A 19,070-nucleotide genomic window follows, 5' to 3' on the forward strand; every position below is an offset into this window, starting at 1 on the left:
CTCCCCATTCTCCCTCCCCCATTCTCCCTCCCCCATCCAACCCAAGTCATAAGGATTGTACTTCAAAAATATGTTTCAAATTAATCCACTTTTTTCCACTTCCACTGCTCCTAGCCTGGTCCAAGCAATGATCATTTCTTATCTGGACTACTGTAGAAACTCCTGGCTGGTGTCTCCACCTCACAAGTTTTGCCCCTTCTCCAACATGAAAAAATGGTTTATTTTTCACATAGCAGCCTAAGGGGTCTTTTAAAATAAACCACGATGTGATTACACCATGCCCCTGCTTCAACCTTCCAATGGTTCCCGTTGCATTAGAACAAAACCTAAATCCTACAAGCCGCTGCGTGAACTGAGCTCTCACCACCTCATCATCTCTCCTTTGCCCCATTCACCCCTCCCTCACCCCGGAAAATGGCACAGTGGCATTTCAGTTCCCAATGCTCTGACCTCTCCTCTGCCTTAGGATGTATGTTTTGTCTGCCTAGAAACCAACGGCCCCCAACTCCCTCCAGCTTTTGCGGTGGGGTGGCAGGAGGGGGGGTTGTTTGTTTTTTTGTTTGTCTTTGCCTAACTCTTCTTTTTTTTTCTTTCTGCTGATACTCATCACTTTATTAGTGCAGAACTGTGGTCTGGGAAAGGGGAGCCTGGGATGAACAGGACCAGCACCCATCTCGGGGGATTTTCCTGGACATCAGGGGTTCCTCCATGCACGTTTAGAGGTAACACCTTCATAGATAAAATCCCCAGAGGGCAGCGTTGTGACTGCCAAGCAGCAGGGGTAGGAGGGGTGCCCTGGGCACAGCTGGGCCCTGGGACAGTCAGGCTCCACGTGGATGGTCAGAATGCAGCGGCTATACCTGCGCCCAGGCACACGGCCCAGGCCACTTCTTTGCCACACACCAGAGACCAGGTGATGAACCTGGGGTCGGTCCTGAGGGCAGTGGCGGCGACACTGGGCGTGGGCAGAGCCTCGCGAAGGAAGACAAAGAGCGGGTACGCCTGCGAGCCATTCACCTCGCGCTTCTCCACTTCTCGAAGAGCATGAAGTTGGGCTCGAGCCTGTTGCCTGGTCTGACGTACTTGAGGCAATTCAGGATCTCGTTTGGCGCGTTTTCCTGATGCCCAAACCGGTTGCACGCGAAGCTGAGCACGACCAGGCCTCGGGGGCCCGAGGCGCCGCCTCAGCACTTTCACCTGTGTGTCATCCTGGACCGCTGTGCCTCCGAGCGATGCCAAGTCCTCAGCGAGCAGGGCCCTGGTCCACGCAGCGTGGGTGTTGGAGAGGAGAGGAGAGGGGAGAGCTACGAACTAGAAGCGCCTGTTTTTCCATCTTACTCATCTGACAGCTCTCAGCTCAAATATCACATTTTTAAAGAAGCTTCCGTGTTCGGCTAAGTTCCCCAGAAAATGAAACCCCGGGCAAAAAGCTGCTGGGCTCTTCTTTTAATAGGGAAGATGAGCCCAGGGAGCAGGAAGGAAGAATTGGGAGAGAAGCAGGGAAAGAGGAAGAGCCAGTGTGTGGATATGCTGGCCATCTCCAAATGCAACCGATCTCTTAATCTGCAGGACCACAGCCCCAAGAAATCTTGGGACCATCCTTCAGAGGCAGGCAAAGGGGAGATATTATCCTCTGGCTCCTACCTCCCAGCGCTCAAAGGTTCAGCCCTGGGATGTTAACTCCCCTGTATTTCTAGGCTGCATGTGGGCATTGGGTGCTGAGAAGCCTCCTGGTCGTTCCAACAGGGTGACACCAGAGCAGGAAGCCAGAGAAGTGAGGTACAGAGCAGAAGCGGTATACTGTCAGGTTACACCTATGTGAAATCATTGGCGCCGCGCAGAGCTACAAGTGACAAGTGAAGCTGAGAAGATTCAAAGTGGAGGAAAAAAACTGAGACCTTTGCCCTGATCCACTCCAACCCCATCCAGGTCTTCCTGTGTATTCATTCATTGGACAAATGATTTTCAAACACCTCCGAAGAGCCAAGAGTATGCTAGTGACAGTGACGCAAAGAAGTATAAATAGACACCACTGCTGCCTTGGAGGTGCTCACATTCTAACGAGGTTGATGGTTAAAAAAGAAGTATAGGAGAAAAAAAAAGGTAAAAATCACTGTAATTATAGACTGTGACAAGTGTAGATAAGAAACAAACAAGCGGGGGGGGGGGGGAGAGAGAGAGAGAGAGAGAGAGAGAGAAAACAGGACCAGTGGGCTGGAACTCATGGGAGGAGGGGACAATGGCATGAGATGATACAGGAGAGGTTGACAGGAGTCAAATCATGTACGTCTTGTTAGTTTCTTCAAAGAAGCCTGTTTTTTGTTTTCCTTCAGAGTATTTATTTATTTGAGTCTTTAATTGTTTTCTGTCTGTCTACCTGACTGGACTAGAAGCCCCATGAAGTCAAGGACCAGATGCCCTTCTTGTTCTCCATGGTATACCTACTGCCTAATCCCAGTGCCTGGAGCCTGGCAGCCTTCAGTAAATAATAATTGTTGAATAAATCTGTTGAATACAGGAATGAATGGAAAGGAAAGCACTTGCTGTGGAGAGCAAGGACTTAAAGCTCAATGGCATCAGGCTCTCCTAATCAGATTCATGCATCTCCACAGCAAGGGACCAGAAATCCTACACGGATGTTGACCCAAGTCTTCCTGGGCTGTGCTTGAGTGAGCAGGAAATGCTCCATTTTCTTAACTGATCAAGTCTTAATTTAATTAACACATCTTTATTTATATTTAAAACTTTCAATCAGCTTACACTGAAGCCCTAGGAGCCATATTATTGTTTTAAGAGAGGCTCCATAGCCTGGCTCTGATCCATTACGTTTCAGGAGCGTGATGTAAATTAATATTATTATTATGCGCTGCCCTGACAGCTGGTAAAATGGGGAAGTCCTCAAATGGCCTAACCACATGGTCCCCTCACCACTCTTGCCCCCCAAGCCAAATAGCTCTCCTTATCAAATGAACCAAGTGCAATTCTTTTTTTATAAGTAAATTTATTTATTTATTTATTTATTTATTTATTTTTGGCTGCGTTGGGTCTTCGTTGCTATGCGCAGGCTTTCTCTAGTTGTGGCGAGCGGGTACTCTTCATGGCAGTGTGCCGCCTTCTCATTGCGGTGGCTTCTCTTGTTGCGGAGCACGGGCTCTAGGCCCGTGGGCTTCAGTAGTTGTGGCACATGGGCTCAGTAGTTGTGGCTCGAGGGCTCTAGAGAGCAGGCTCAGTAGTTGTGGCCCACAGCTTAGTTGCTCTGCAGCATGTGGGATCTTCCCAGACCAGGGCTGGGACCTGTGTCCCCTGCATTGGCAGTCACATTCTTAACCACTGCGCCACCTGCAATGCTTGCTTACTCCTGAGTAGCAGATTTCAATTCCCTGACAGCCCATGGAATTATTCAAACACGCCAGTCACATCCTCCCTAAGGAACCACGGGGCACCTCACTCTCTTGATACTACAAAACTTGCCTCCTGCAGCCCCCAGGGAATTCACTCTTTTCCCAAATGCAGCCCCCATGTGGTACTGCATGGAGCAGTGTCCCCTTCCTCTAGACTGTGAGTATACGTACTAATAAACGGCTGTCCGTCTCATCTGTCCAGTGTCAGGTGTCATGTGTTTGGCTATCCCCATAATCCCAGGGCATCCCTCCTTCCTCCACAGGGAGGGACTTAAATGTAAAATACGCTGGGACTTAAATGTAAAATCTTACAATGTGACATTGACATTGAATAGGAGATGATCAAAATAAGTAGTTTAACCTTTAGAGGGTATATTAGTTTGGTCCATCTGCAGGTATCAGAGACCAAACAGCATGGGGTTTTTTTGGTTGGTTTTGCTTTGTTTTGTTTTTATTGGAGTATAATTGCTTTACAATGTTGTGTTAGTTTCTGCTGTATAATGAAGTGAATCAGCTACATGTATACCTATATCCCCTCCCTCCTGGACCTGCCTCCCACCCCAGCAAACAGCATGGTTTAAACAAGAGAAGAGTTTCTTTCCCCACCGCAGTGTAGCAGCTCTCTTCCTCAAAGTCATCAGAAGCCCAGACCCTTCTATCTTGGGGCTTCTCCACCCCTAGGGCATGGCCCTCATCGGTATGTTTCTTATGGTGGAATCAGTGCATTTTCTTGTTAGGATGTCCCACAAAAATAGCTGCAGATGGCCCCAACTCCATGACTTAGGACCAGTCAGCTGAAGATCTGGAGGCTCCAACACACCTTAAACTTTTAAACCTGAAAGCAGTTGGGACTCCCACCCCCTCAAATGGAGTCTAGCAGAGGGACAATATAGAATCTTGGTTAAGAACTAAAATTCTAAAGCTTAACAATTCTGGGATCAAATTCCAACTTTGCCACTTATTGGCTGTGTAATCTTCAGCAAGGCACTGACCGTACTTTACCTTTCTGAATTTGTTCCTGCAAATGTAAACTGGAGTTAATAACAGAAAGCACCTCAAAGGGTTGTTTTAGGGATTCCATGACACACGCCTAGCAAAGCACAGGCACAGAGTAGGGATTCAATGAATCTGCCATCTGGTACGTCCTTACCCCACCTGACCAAGGAATGAGCTCATAAATATTCAGGCTCAGGGGAAATTTTGACCTAGTGTATGGCAATGAGACATACATACACACTTAGACATTCTGAACATGGGAAAGCTTATATAGGGCTATCTTACGTGACTACCTGAAAGGGAAGTGTGATGAGGATTAGATGAAATGAGTTAATGTGTATTAAATGCTTAGCACAGGGTCTAGTACATAGTAAGCACCATGTTGGTATGAGCTATTATAATTATTACGATCATCATATCTATAAGAGGTCGGTATTACTTACTTGTCCTTGTAAAAGGCTATGGGCACTTAAATGTAAAATATTACAGTGTGACGTTGTCTCCCTTCCCTGAGAGACTTTCTGTGTATGAGGTAACTGGCGGTTTCACTACCCCCATTTGTGCAGTTTTAGTGAAGTTGGCAATTGCTAACATAGTAAAGGGGACATGTGCTACCATGCAGCCGTACAAGGAAACAGAATCACATTTTTTGAGGGTTCCTGACGGCGCAGCACTTTTTTCAAAAGTTCTCTGTAGAATTTTCAGTACAAAAATAGGTGTGAACTGTGTGCCCTTTGTAAGGGAATGAGTTGGCCACTGCAGCGCTAAGATTGGTATTGTTCAGAGAATGAAATTCCTGTTCACTGATGTTGTTTTGGGTTGGGCTGACCTTATGAACTGGATTTCTTTTCAGATGGGTGTATTTTTCCTTATTGCAAATTTCCTTCAATTCATCAGCAGAAATTCTAGCCACTTTGCTGGGAGCTTGTCACCCTGGTTTGGACGGCTTATGTACTCGCCTTTCGACAAATGTGGATTTATTTTTTATTTTTTATTTTTTTTGCAGTTCCTGCTTGGCACTTCCCGCTTTCCCTCTGGGAGGCCATCTTTAGCCTTCTGTCACCACTCTCTGGTTTCATCCCCTATGAATCACTTCCTTTGGGTCACTTGAGTTTTTCTCCTGTAGGAGAGTCTAATCATTTTCAACAACTAAGTTAAAAAAGAATTTCCGTTCCTAGACTCCTGCTTTACCATTCATTCACTGATTCCTGAGCTTCATGGCTTAGTTGCAATTCATATATCCATTGACATATTTATCCATACCATAGGTGTGGCCACATTACTCAAAGGGGCATTGCCTTTTCTAACACAATCCATGCCGTACTGTGGCAGTCCTAAGTCCTATCAAGGTTTGTTGCCTGAGAGAACTCATTTTCTCTGAATTTTCCTACCCACAAACGTTTATTTTACTTATTTATCTACAACTTATCTTCTTGTCAGAAGAATTTAAGGCTGCTTATAAAAATGCAAACACTAGAGGAAGATCAAATAAATTGGAAATAAGAAACATGAGGGAAAGCAAAGGTATAGAAGTAAGATGCAAATTGTGGAGCCCTTGCGACAGATGGGACAAAAGTTGGCTCACAGCCTCCCGGTAATCAACGCAAGAGAGAAAAATGATGGATTACAAAGTGCACAGGGTCCCTGAAGGATAAACACACCAGTTGCATAGACAGAGCATAATTGTTCTAAATCGACAGTGTCTCCCATGGACCCTTCCAAAGAAGTTCAGTGAACGGTATCCTAGTAACATCTTTCTCAAAACACAGTGGAGGATTGCCTGGGCCCTCCTTAACAATACCAAAGCCCAAGATAGCAGAAGTATTTCTACCTGAGGCTACAAAACTGGGCTAACCTCCTCTGACAATACCCAGAGATGAAGGCTGGATGGAATGACCTCCAGGAGGGCCTCAGAGAAGAAAAATGAAAAAAGTGCCTGGTGACAGCCCTCGGACTTCTGGGGCACTGTAAAATGCCAAAGACCACTCAGGAGCTAAGGATTTGATCAAATCTATTGTTTGGGGCTGTGATGACCACAGAACCTGTTTGTTTCATTAAACCCAGTGATCTGAATTCCACCGCCAACCCTTACCCCCGTCCTTGGCTTTGCTGGGTCCTTTTGTCCCCCAAGAAGAAAAATGGAAAAGGAGGAGGTCAGAGTCTTGAGAAAGGCTGGGGGGCAGCCCCAGGCAGGGGTGCAAAAGAGGGCCTCGCCCACATAGGGCCGGTAGAACTTGGGTGGGTTCTTTGGCCCCATACTGACTTTCTTTATTGACTTTTAGTTTATATGAAATTCAGTTGAATCCATTGTGCATGCTGACATTGCCTAGCAAAGATGGCAGTATTAGCCATGAAATTTTCTTTATGCGCTATCAGAGTTTGCATAATATCTTTTTCACTAAAAATGAGGTAGCTCTTTCCTATCAGGGCCCTTCAGTTTAAATCTCATGATATAACCCAGGAGATGGACAAATTATTTCCAACTGGGGAAAAAAATTCTTGAATTTATGTCAATAAAACTCCGCTTTTGTGGTCATTTCTTCATTGTTGTTAGTGTGAAATTATAAAGTGTTTTCACTCTGAACCTCAAAGAAATCAGCATGTAATTTTCACATGAATTTTCATAATTGTCCTGTGGAGTGTACAAGGGGGATTCGCGTTAATCCGAGAAAGCGACGCCCATATGTTTCTGTACCTTAGGAGAGGATGGAGAAGGGGAGAGGGTAGGGGCAAGAATGAAAACTTAGAAACAGTGACGAATAATCATCAAAATTTAAAACCCCTCAAAATGAAGGATAATAATAGCTTTCTCTGAATCACCATTCAATCTGCACAGAATATTATCACCAACAGGAATCCTGCATTTACCAAAAAAAGGAAAGAGAAAGCATTTTTTTCTAACTTCTTTTTTGTAGATTAATGGCTAACTTAACCTCCAGTATGGTAATTCAACATAATCTAGAGTTGTTACAAATGCTCCTGTATAGGCTAAGGTTCACTAGTAAATTTAATTTTTTTTTTGATGAAAAGATTTTTAAAAGTATGTGTTACCAAATTTAGAAATTGAAAATAAAATTTTAAGACTTTCAAAACTATATGTTACTAAAAATAACATTGACCCTTGATATTTGTCTGAGGAATCTCTGGAGAGAAAAAGATTTCATCCCTTGAAGATAAATGGGGCCAACTCATCTGCAGTCTTTGGTTTAATTAGCTAAACCCTTCCAGATGGAGAACATTCAAAGCAAAGGAATATTTCTGAGCCCCCTGGAATTGTTAATAAGCATAACAATATGTTACATGTAAAAGAAAATATGTGTCTTTTATCTTTGCCTTTAAAAGGCAAACGAGGAAGTACTTGGTAGCATTATGATTTTCAATTTGATTATTGAAAACGAAATGTTCTAATTTTATTCAATGTTGAACAAACATTGTTTGCTTTTCTCCTGTGCTAAGCACTGGGGAGGGAGAAATAAGACAAGACTCCTGTCATTATGGAATCTATAATTTAACTAGAGGTTGCATTCTCAGTGCCCGGCACATAGTAGGGGCTGGATAACTCTTTGTTAAGTAAATGAGTGACTGATACGACACTTGAATAAGGAATTGCATTAATAAAAGTCTGAACAAATTACTGTGGTCGGAAGGGAGCATAGGGGCCTCAAGTTGTCAGAGAGGCTTCACAAAGAAATTTGTCAGGTAGGAGCACAAGAGACTTCCAGGCACAGAAAACAGCATGCGTAAAGGCATGCAGAAAAGACAGAGTAACGTGTACTTAGGCAACAGCCAGTGATTTGGTGTGCTTGGAGTGTAATGTGTATATAGAATGTGCCTGGAAGACAGTGAGACCAGTGAGATGGGTTGGGCCTCATTTGAAGAGGACCCTGAAAGCCTAAGTTTGGACTTGATCCTTTAGTATGTGTTGGCATTTTAGAAAGATGGCGAGAGACACAGTACAGAGCGTTCATGGAAGGGGAAAAGGAAGTAATAGATAACGAACGGTTAAGTGCCCTGTTTGCGACTAGCACTAGGATAGATCCTCTACATATTTACATTAAATCTCATCCAGTCCTTGCAACACTTCCAGTGGGTATATAATACTGTCCTCCAGTATCCAAGGGGGGAAACTCAGAGAGGTTAAACGACTTTCCCCAAATCACACAGCTAATAAAAGATGGGACTAGGATTTGAAACCAGGGTCCTAAAAATCTTGTTAGAGAATAAAAATACCACTGCACTCAAACAAATTAGAAAAAATATACAGTGGAAGTTTGGAGAAAGTTAGTGAATATGAAGGAAGACACACATGCAAGATACAAGAAAAGCATGACTATACAAAAGGATATTTACAGTAAGGCAGATACAACACAGGAAGTGGGAAGATAATCATAGAGAAACCACAACATGTGTTTTTAAAATGCAAAGCCCCAGGGAGGAGAAAGCGAACGATACAATAATGCCATTCACTCTGGCATCCTGTGCATTTGGTTTTGCTCTTTACTCTTTTTTTTTTTAACTTTAAACAATTTGTTATGAGAGTAACAAAGATACAGCTCATGATCTTGCAACTCTAATGCCCTAAATCAGAAACAGATGGTGCCTAGTGTACCCTGTTTCCTAGAAACTGCAGAATTTTGAGGACAACACCCTCTATGCACTGCACCACTGATTTCAGCTCCTTCACAGATACTAATACATGGCTAAATAATGTGTTAGCTGGGCATTGTATTGGAACATCTGTTTTCCTTGCTCCAGAATCGTTTTGAAGGTTAAAACTTCTCTCCATATTTATTGTATTTTTCTGATTTCCAAAGTAATTCATTTTTATTGTTAAAAATTTGATAAATATTGAACAAGGAAGAAAATTTAAATCCCCCGTCCTTCCACCCAGCAATAACCAATGACCCCTGTTAAAATTTTGACGATAGTCTTCTAGTCTTTTTCCTACACATGCACACACACGTGCACACACACACACTTTATTGAAAATAGGATGTATAGAAACTGTTTTTTAATATGTTTTGGGCACTGAATTTATCATTAGCATTTTTCCATATCACCAAATACTTATGATGACTGCTAGTATTCTATCATATTGCATACATTAATTTATATAAATTGATCTATTTTTCATTCAACAAGTTCAATTCATTGAACACCTACTATGTGTCAGAACTGTTCTTGGCACTAGGTGCATTGTGGTGAGTGAAACAGGCAAAGTCCCTGCCCTCATGAAGTCTACAGTCCTATTATTGACATCTAGCTTGAAAAGTTTTATTGTTAAAAAATAGCATGGTGAGGGAATTCCCTGGCAGTCCAGTGGTTAGGATTCCGTGCTTTCCCTGCCGAGGGCCCGGGTTCAATCCCTGGTCAGAGAACTAAGATCCCACAAGACGTGAGGGGTGGCCCAAAAAAAAAAAAAAAAAATAGCATGATGAAACCTGGCAAACGCTACCTCCACTATGTGATTAACGTCATTGGTGAAATTATGTAGACAGCTGGTACCCCTGATATGATGTATCAAGAATGGCACTTAACTCTGCGGTCTTCCTCCCAGGAACCAATAACATCAGTCTATTCACGATTTTTTAAAAAAATCAAACCAACCCAAATCCAGATACATTCTACAGAACACCTGACCAGCGCTCCTCAAGACTATCAAGGTCACCAGAAATAAGGAAAATCTGAGAATCTCTCACCAGCTTAAAGAACCTAGGGAGGGGCTTTCCTGGTGGCGCAGTGGTTGAGAGTCCGCCTGCCGATGCAGGGGACACGGGTTCGTGTCCCGGTCCGGGAAGATCCCACATGCCACGGAGCAGCTGGGCCCATGAGCCATGGCCGCTGAGCCTGCGCGTCCGGAGCCTGTGCTCTGCAACGGGAGAGACCACAACGGTGAGAGGCCCGCGTATCGCAAAAAAAAAAAAAAAAAAAAAGAACCTAGGGAGACATGACAACTAAATGTAATGTGGTGTTCTGGATAGAATCCTGGAACAGAAAAAAGACATTAGGTAAAAGTAGGGAAATATGATTAAAGTATGGATTTTAGTTAATAATAATGTATCAGTACTAGTTCATTAGTTATGATAAACGTATCCTACTAATATAAGTTGTTAACAGTAAAGGAAATGGGGAGGGAGGGTAGATGGAGTATATGGGAACTCTTTGCACTATCTTTGGAACTTCTTTGTAAGTCTGAAACTATCCTAAAATTAAAAGTTTATTAAAAAAAAAAAAAGAACTTTGTGACAGTCATTCTTGTATCTTGAAGCACATCTCTGATTGCTTCCTTAGGATAAAGCCCCCAGAATGAAACTGCCAAGTGAAAATGTATAGATATTTTTATTGACCAGAGATTATTCTTTTAAAATTATTCTTTTTTTTTTTTTTTTTTGCGGTACGCGGGCCTCTCACTGCTGTGGCCTCTCCCGTTGCGGAGCACAGGCTCCGGACGCGCAGGCTCAGTGGCCATGGCTCACGGGCCCAGCCGCTCCGCAGCATGTGGGATCCTCCCGGACCGGGGCACGAACCCGTGTCCCCTGCATCGGCAGGCGGACTCTCAACCACTGCGCCACCAGGGAAGCCCCTAAAGTTACTTTTTATATGTAGATGTTTTGCTGACTTCTTGAACATGTTTTAGCCTTATGTCTTTATTTCAGCTTTTTCCTATGTGCAGACTTCTGAAACTGGAAGAAAACCAAAGGGATCATGAAACCCAACTTCCCTGTTTTACAGATGAGTAAACTGAAGCCCAGAGAACTGAAGTGACTTGCCCAAGGTCAAGTGGCTAGTTAACAGTGGGAAGTAGAGGGACTTCCCTGGTGGTCCAGTGGTTAAGACTCTGCCCTTCCAATGCAGGGGGTGTGGATTCGATTCCTGGTTGGAGAACTAAGATCCCACATGCTGCACGGTGCAGCCAAAAAATGAGAGAAAAAAAAAACAACAGTGGGAAGTAGAACCCATATCCCTGTGGACTCTAATCTGTGCTAGGCTGTCCCTGGGTGTGTCTAAATGAAATAAAATTTTCTGACTCATGGTGGAATTAGCAATCAACACTCAGACCTGTGTCTATTTTCTGTAAGTAAATGTAAGCGTCTGCTTCCTTTGTCTTGGACGTGGTTGCTAGCAGCTAGAAGGATTTTTAAGTAAATTTAAAGAATGGATTCAGGCACAACTAATAGAACTGCTTGACTAAATTCTTGGGTATATCAGTTTTCCTTTCTGAGCTATTTCTTCCCTATCAGAAAAATTAGGATTCCAACACGTACTTCTTAGCCTCTGACAGGGACCTTGTAGAAACTAAGTAGCTAAACGCGGATATATCTGCAGAAGCCTTAGAAATGTCATTTAAGGAAAAGGCAGTTGAATGAGAACAAAGGGCACATTTTCTGTTAAGTGGTCTGTCATATCCCAAGAAAGTTCATTTCCTTGCCTGTACAGTCTCTAGACAAGGAAAAATCCCAGACTTGGCATTGGTAAGGAAGAAGAGGGCGATGGAAAGGAAGGGAGAGAATTGTTAGACTTCTTGGCTGGAGTTCAGAAACAAATAGTTCCCGAGCCTGGCATTGTCAGGGGCCAGCGTCAGGACCAGCCCAAGAAGGCAGACAAGGAACATTACTGTTCCTGACTTGGCTCTGCACACCGTTACTCAACAGAAACTGATGCGTAAGCAGGATCCTAGAGGATGCAAGAGGAGTATAAACAATCACTGGGTGCGGACCTGTGGTTGCCTATAGAAGCTTTGCCAGGCCCAAGATTATAGTCGTACATTCTTATTTAATTTCCAGACATTTTGCAGGATTTGGGCGATGACAAAAGCAAGCTAAAACAAAACTAAAGTCTGGGATTTAGAAAAGCATTGGCCTCTGACCTCAAACTGGAGCCTCTAATCAAAGTCCTAACACTTGCTCAGGTCAGTGAGCATCCTTGCTTTGCGATATGGAAATGACCTATTTGCCTATAAACATCTGTCAGCACCTGCACCAAATTGAAACTTGGCAGACAAAATGAGGAAGGGGTAATACTTCTTAAAACTCTATTTTTATGGTTTGAAGCTTTTTACTCTTTGAAGGACTAGAACAGGAGAGAGAGTGAGAGAACTCACAGGAGGTGATGAAAGGAGAAAAGAATGAAACAGATGGCAAAATCTCCCAATTGTTATTAATTGCCATCGTTGTTTCGCTGAGGAAGATGCAAAGACATTACCCATGACGAAAGAAGTGACAGCCCTGAGGTTTTAAGAAAGGACAGAATGAGAATGGAGCATTTGAAGTGGGTGCGACGTCGCAAGAATCTAGATTCAAATGAGAATCTATACTTAAAAACCTGAATCGCTAGATTAATTGTATTGTGTACTTTCACATGAAAAAGCAGCTCTGGGTTTTGTGTACATGCAAGTAAAACTGTTTACTGGATCAGCTTTGATCTTGGTCTTTAAGCTCAATATTAATTATATTTTATTGAGATGGCTTAACTGTCCCTGTTAAGCCTGCCTACACATCTGGTTCCTTGTTGATGCCTCCAATTCCACCATTAGAGTTCCACTTCTTTGAATTAGATGGTAAATTGATTACTTATCACGTTAATTCCAGTCAACTGATAGCAGCTGTCTGAATCACTGTGTTGAAAGGATATTGAGGTAGGAAAGGACTCCCACAACTGATTAGCAAGATGAGCAAGAGAGGAAAGAGTGACAGTGGTCTGTGGGTTAAGGGAATGTGTGTTGCAGTACCCATACCTCTGGGAAGGGCAATTTATTAAGCTTTTCTATCACTGGCATCTCAGCATGAATTCATCTCAGATCATTTCCAATGCTGGTTTCAATAGGTATAGCACACATAGAAGAAAAATTCAGGATATATGGTTCAAGCAAGGCCTTTCTTTTCTGGTTTTGTGAATTAAGTACATGCAAGCTCTTACAAAGATATAAAAACAACATTTAAGTAAGCATGTAATGAACCACAACATATTGAAATTTATGGGAAATATTATAGGAAAGGTGAAAAAAATCCAAGGCATATGGTCCCCACGGATGAGTCCAAAGCACAGGAAAATCAGGTCTGGGTGGGAACCCTGGGCTTTCAGGGGCCATCAGAGGACCCTGCTTTCTGAAGTCATGGTGGTTTTCTAAGCCGGTAGAAAGAATCATGTAAAGGGAAGTGAAATGTCACCAACACACTTTGCTTATTCCACAATTTTGCTTTTTTAAGAAACTTCTCCTGATGGGCTCTGCTCTGGGGGCTTCCTGGGGAGAATTTCAAAATTCTAGACAGAATGTTGGGGCAATTATTAAGAACCTACAATGTCATCCTGGTTTCCCCATGAGTTACCAACCCTACAGTGATGTCTTCTCTGTTTCAACAAGGCCCACGCATATTAAGGTTCTCTATACTGGGGTCGGATCAACCTTTCAAAAAAATTTTTTGAACTATTTACAAAGTTTGGTTTGAGATCCAATAAAATTCTTATAGCAAATCTACAACAAGAATGTCTAATAGAGTACTTTAAGCACTGAGTTGTAAGGAAAGACATTTAAGTAAATCTAAACTCTTCAGTAATAAAGGAAAAGCTCTTGCAAAAGGTCCCCAGCCTTCTAAAAACCACTCCTCACCCCAGTTCTCTCCATGCTTCTAAGACTTTTTGCCTGGAATGCTCTTTCTCCTTTTGGTACATATCTCTTTTATATTAATTAACATATTTTACTGTTATCTGTATTTCTCCTTTGTCTCTCTGTTAAACTGGCAGAGTCCCAAAAGCAGAGAGTGTGAAAGTTTTATTCTGTCCACAAATACTACTTCATGAACAAAGAGGAAGTGCTGGTCACAATGCTAGGCACCAGTGATACAACAGAAAACGAGGCAGATAAGACCCCTGACTGCACAGAGCCTATATCCTGAGGGATCTTTCTAACCCCAGTGACTAGCACATGGTAGGCGTGCAATCAAGACTGCAAGAATAAATGAAGCTCCTGCCAGGAATTTGAAATTTAGTCGCTATGATTAACACAGCAACAAAGGTGAATGGCAATTAAAAAAAAGAACAGAAATAGAAAATCTCAAGTCATTTGCATTGTGGTTATATCCCAAGTCATTTCTGCTATCACTAACAGCTATTATTGAAAGTAACTGTCCAAACAGCAGGAAACCACATTCCTAGAACCCAAGAAGTTTTCGTAAAACATATTCAATGTGAAATAATGCTAATTTCAATTAAAGAAATTATTACCTAAAATATTAACTAAGATCCTTATAAATGTAAGGCATGACTATGACTTCTTACAATACTCCTTGAATTCACCATGTCTAGAACATGGACATGAAGGTCAAAGAAGGCTTTGTAGTCAGGAAAACACTAAGCAGTAATCGTTTTTTTCAACTTTAGAATCTTTTACTAGTAAAATGTAGTAAATTAATCTTAGTGAATTTTCCCATACCTTAGTAAACCCAAACATGCTTCTGTACAAACACAAAATCCCCATACTCACCAAAACAAAATGAAAAATCTGGGTATTTTTAACATATGGGGAAAATGACAATAAAGCAGTGCTTCCCCAATTTTTTCCCACAGAACAATGGTCCAATGAGTTGTTCCTTGAAAAGAGCATAGTCTGGGAAACACATCACACATAAGGCCCAACTGGAGGTTTACAAAGCACACTATCATATTAATGTCTCTGAAAAGTTCTGCAGGAAAGAAATATGTTGAATTTCATTTATCATCATTTCCCATGCTTATTTCAACCACTGATTTCTTCTTTTAAGGAATAGCTATTCAGTTAATTTAGGAAAATCTGATTTAAAGTTCAATTTACAATACCCTTCACTTATACTTAGTGGTGATCTAGCAAACCAAGACACTCTCAAGGCAAACCAAGACAATAATGTTAAGCAATAAAAATATTTTTTCCTATGAAAGTATCTGTAAATAAAACTTGCTGCACAAACAATAATCTTGGTAACATTCTGCATTATGTTTCTAAATGAAGTCACCCCCTAACCACTAGATGGCAATATAATTCCACTTATGTTACAACTATACCATGCCAGTATATTAATAGTTCAAAGGGTAATTGAGTGTTCTAAGAATGTATACGCGCGTTTATTCATCTTTAGTCACTCTTTCAAACACTTCCTAGGAAATTTTAAGTTCTGAGAGCTCTGATGGCTGCTGAAAAGAAGAAGAGGAATGAGACAGCTGTCAAAAACTATAATTCCTGGATTCCTGGGAAACGAAGATGCCCCATCAATTTACCAACCACTTTTTTTGGAAAAAAAAATAAAAGAAAGAAAGAAGATGCTCCATCAATTTACCAACCTTTTTTTTTAAAAAAAAAAATGAAAGAAAGAAAGGAAGAAACATGACTACATTAGGCATATTGATTGCATGACACATTCTTACTTTTTTATCTTAAACATTTTATTAATTTTTCACAGTTAAGCCATTTATTATGCATCAAAATTTTTAATCTTTTTTACTCTTTTTTTAATACATAAAAAAATTTTAAGTATACATCACAGAAGTGAGAAAATGTGATGTATGGAAAGCACTGTGATAGACAAGTACCTAAGAAATTATCACAGTCTGAACTAAGTGGCACAAAGGTCACAGGTTGGGTGACTCTGAAGTCAATTTTGACTCAGGGAGGACATGCCAGTCCTCAGTCCCAGGGAGCATTCTGAGCCTTGAAATTAAGGAGAGATGAAGGTGAAGACCCAGCCTGTCTCCGACTTTTAGGCCACAGACCCTAGAGCTTTAGTGTCAGGAAAGAGCTTGAAAGTCAATAAGTACATCATCCTCTTGTAAGAAACTGATGCACAGAGATCTTGGGGGACTTCCCAAGTGAAAAGAGGTTAGCTGAGACAGAGCTAGACCTTGAATCCCAGTCTTCTGATGCCCGGCTGATGTTCTTTCCAACACTGCATCATCAATTTTGGAATTTAGGAAAGATCCTCGCCTAAACTCTTTCCAACTTCTTTTTCCCTGCTGGTTCCCAGCTGGCTGCCCATCCTTAGACAAGAGGTGATGTGTGACCGTCTCCTACAGGATTCCCCGAAGCAACACTCTGAGGCAGAGATTTGCACACAGGAGGTTTGTTGGAGGGCGCACTCAGGACGAGCACTTCGTAGGGACTAAGCGAGGCAGGACTGGGCAGAAGAGAAGTTGAAGCCTCAGATGATCCCATTCAGTGCTCTGGAGCTGAATGGTCCTTCACAGTTGTTCTAGATCCAGGCAAGAGGGCAGGACCATTGGATTTTCCACACTGACCACTCACTGGATACAGGGGGCATAACCATACGCAAGGCAGCTAAAAGCAAAAAAAAACAGTGAGCTAACATCAGGGTGTTGGCAGGGTTCCACTCCTTTCTGGAGACTTTAGGGGAGAATCTGTGTCTGTGCTTTTTCCAGCTTCTAGAGGCTGATCATATTCCTTGCTCATGGCCCCCTTTCTCCATCTTTACATGCCAGCCATTTCGTATAACTCTAACCTTTCTTCCGTCCTCACACCTCTCTCTTTCTGACCTCAGCAGGGAAGTGTTCTCTCCTTTTGAGGACTATGTGATTAGACAGGGCCCACCTGCATGATCCAGGCTCATCTTTCCATCTGTAGATCCTTACCTTACTCACATGTAGTACAAAGTCCTTTTTGTCATGTAAGGTCACAGGTTCCAGGGATTAGGAAGTAGACATCTTGCGGGGGGAGGGGGCATAATTCTGCCTACCACAATCTGGATTATATATTTTTTGCAAGAATAATTTATAGGTTCATATCAGCATTATTCATAATAGCCAAAAAGTGGAACTAACCCAAATGTCCAGCAATTGATGTATATACGTGTGTGTATGTGTGTATATATATATATATATATATATATATATATATAGTATAGGCAAATCTATAGAAACATAAGTAGGTTAGTAGTTTCCAAGGGCTGAGGAGGGGGGATGGTCAGTGACTTCTGGGTGATAAAAATGTTCCCAAATGAGATTGTGGTGATGGTTACACAACTATGTGAATATACAAAAATCACTGAATTGCACAGTTTAGAGGGGGGGATTTTATGGTATGTGAATACTATCTGAAGAAAGTTGGTTAAAACTGCCTTACAGGGAACTCCCTGGTGGTCCAGTGGTTGGGACTCCTCACTTTCACTGACGAGGACCCAGGTTCAATCCCTGGTCGGGGAACTAAGATCTTGCAAGCCACACAGTGTGCCCAAAAAAACCAAAAAAAAGCCTTACAGGTGATGTTGCATCCTTCATTTTATAGCACACCAGGAGGCACCTTATATCTGGTTGTCCTTATTAGTGAGTAATGCTAAGATTGAACTCTGGGTTAAGGTGATGACAACTGATGGAAATTATATTTTTAACAAGTGCTTCAGAAAAGTTATCTACCTTACAAGGATAATGCTGCTTTACAAGGATGCTATGAGAATGAAATCAGAATGTGACATGATTAGTAAATCATAAATATGGTGGGTAAAAAAAATGCCCCCCCCCAAGAAAGATGTCCACATCCTAACCCCTGGAACCTGTGAATATGTTACCTTACATGGCAAAAGGTACCTTGCAGATGTGATTAAGTTTAAGTATCTAGAGATGGGGAGATTACTCTGGATTATCTGGGTGAGCTCAACCTAATTACATGAGTCCTTAAACGCAGAGAACCCTTCCCTGAGATCAGAGAGAGATATGACACTGCTGGCTTTGAAGATGAAAGAAGGGGGCCACGAACCAAGGAATGTGTTGCCCTCTAGAAGCTGGAAAAGAAACGGAAAGAGATTCTCCTTTACAGTCTACAGAAAGAATACAGCCATACAGACACCATATTAGCCCCATAAGACCTGTATTGGACTTCTACGGAACTGTGAGCTAACAGTATTGTTTAAGCCACTAAATCTACGGTAATTTGTTCTAGTAGCAATAGAAAACCCATACGATAAAGCACACAGAACTCTAATAAGAAGATGACATCGCAAGTGAAATAGTTCAATATGGTAAAACCCAAATTTCCCCAACCCATGGATAAAAGCACAGTTACATTAAAAATGTGAACAAAGGGCTTCCCTGGTGGCACGGTGGCTAAGAATCTGCCTGCCAATGCAGAAGACACGGGTTCGAGCCCTGCTCCGGGAAGATCCCACATGCCGCAGGGCAACTAAGCCCATGCGCCACAACTACTGAGCCTGCGCGCCGCAACTACTGAAGCCGCACACCTAGAGCCCATGCCCTGCAACAAGAGAAGCCACCATAATGAGAAGTCCACGCACCGCAGCAAAGAGGAGACCCTGCTCGCCGCTACTAGAGAAAGCCCGCGCAGAGCAACAAAGACCCAACGCAGCCAAAAATAAATTTTAAAAAAAATCAGTATGGAGTTTCCTTAAAAAACTAAAAATAGAACTACCATATGACCCAGCAATCCCATTACTGGGCATATACCCTGAGAAAACCATAATTCAAAAAAAGTCATGTACCACAATGTTCATTGCAGCACTATTTACAATAGCCAGGTCATAGAAGCAACCTAAGTGTCTATCAACAGATGAATGGATAAAGAATGTGTGGCACATATATACAATTGAATACTACTCAGCCATAAAAAGAAACGAAATTGAGTTATTTGTAGTGGGGTGGATGGACCTAGAGTCTGTCATACAGAGTGACGTAAGTCAGAAA

At 42.1% G+C, this 19,070-nt stretch overlaps 1 pseudogene; it reads right to left on the reverse strand.

Annotated features, from left to right (window-relative positions):
• Positions 1–820: 820 nt before the first annotated feature.
• Positions 821–6,654, reverse strand: LOC132526175 (glutathione peroxidase 1-like; annotated as a pseudogene).
• Positions 6,655–19,070: the final 12,416 nt, after the last annotated feature.

The sequence above is a fragment of the Lagenorhynchus albirostris genome, chromosome 9 (assembly GCF_949774975.1).
Source record: "Lagenorhynchus albirostris chromosome 9, mLagAlb1.1, whole genome shotgun sequence".
In the NCBI taxonomy this organism is placed as follows: Eukaryota; Metazoa; Chordata; class Mammalia; order Artiodactyla; family Delphinidae; genus Lagenorhynchus; species Lagenorhynchus albirostris.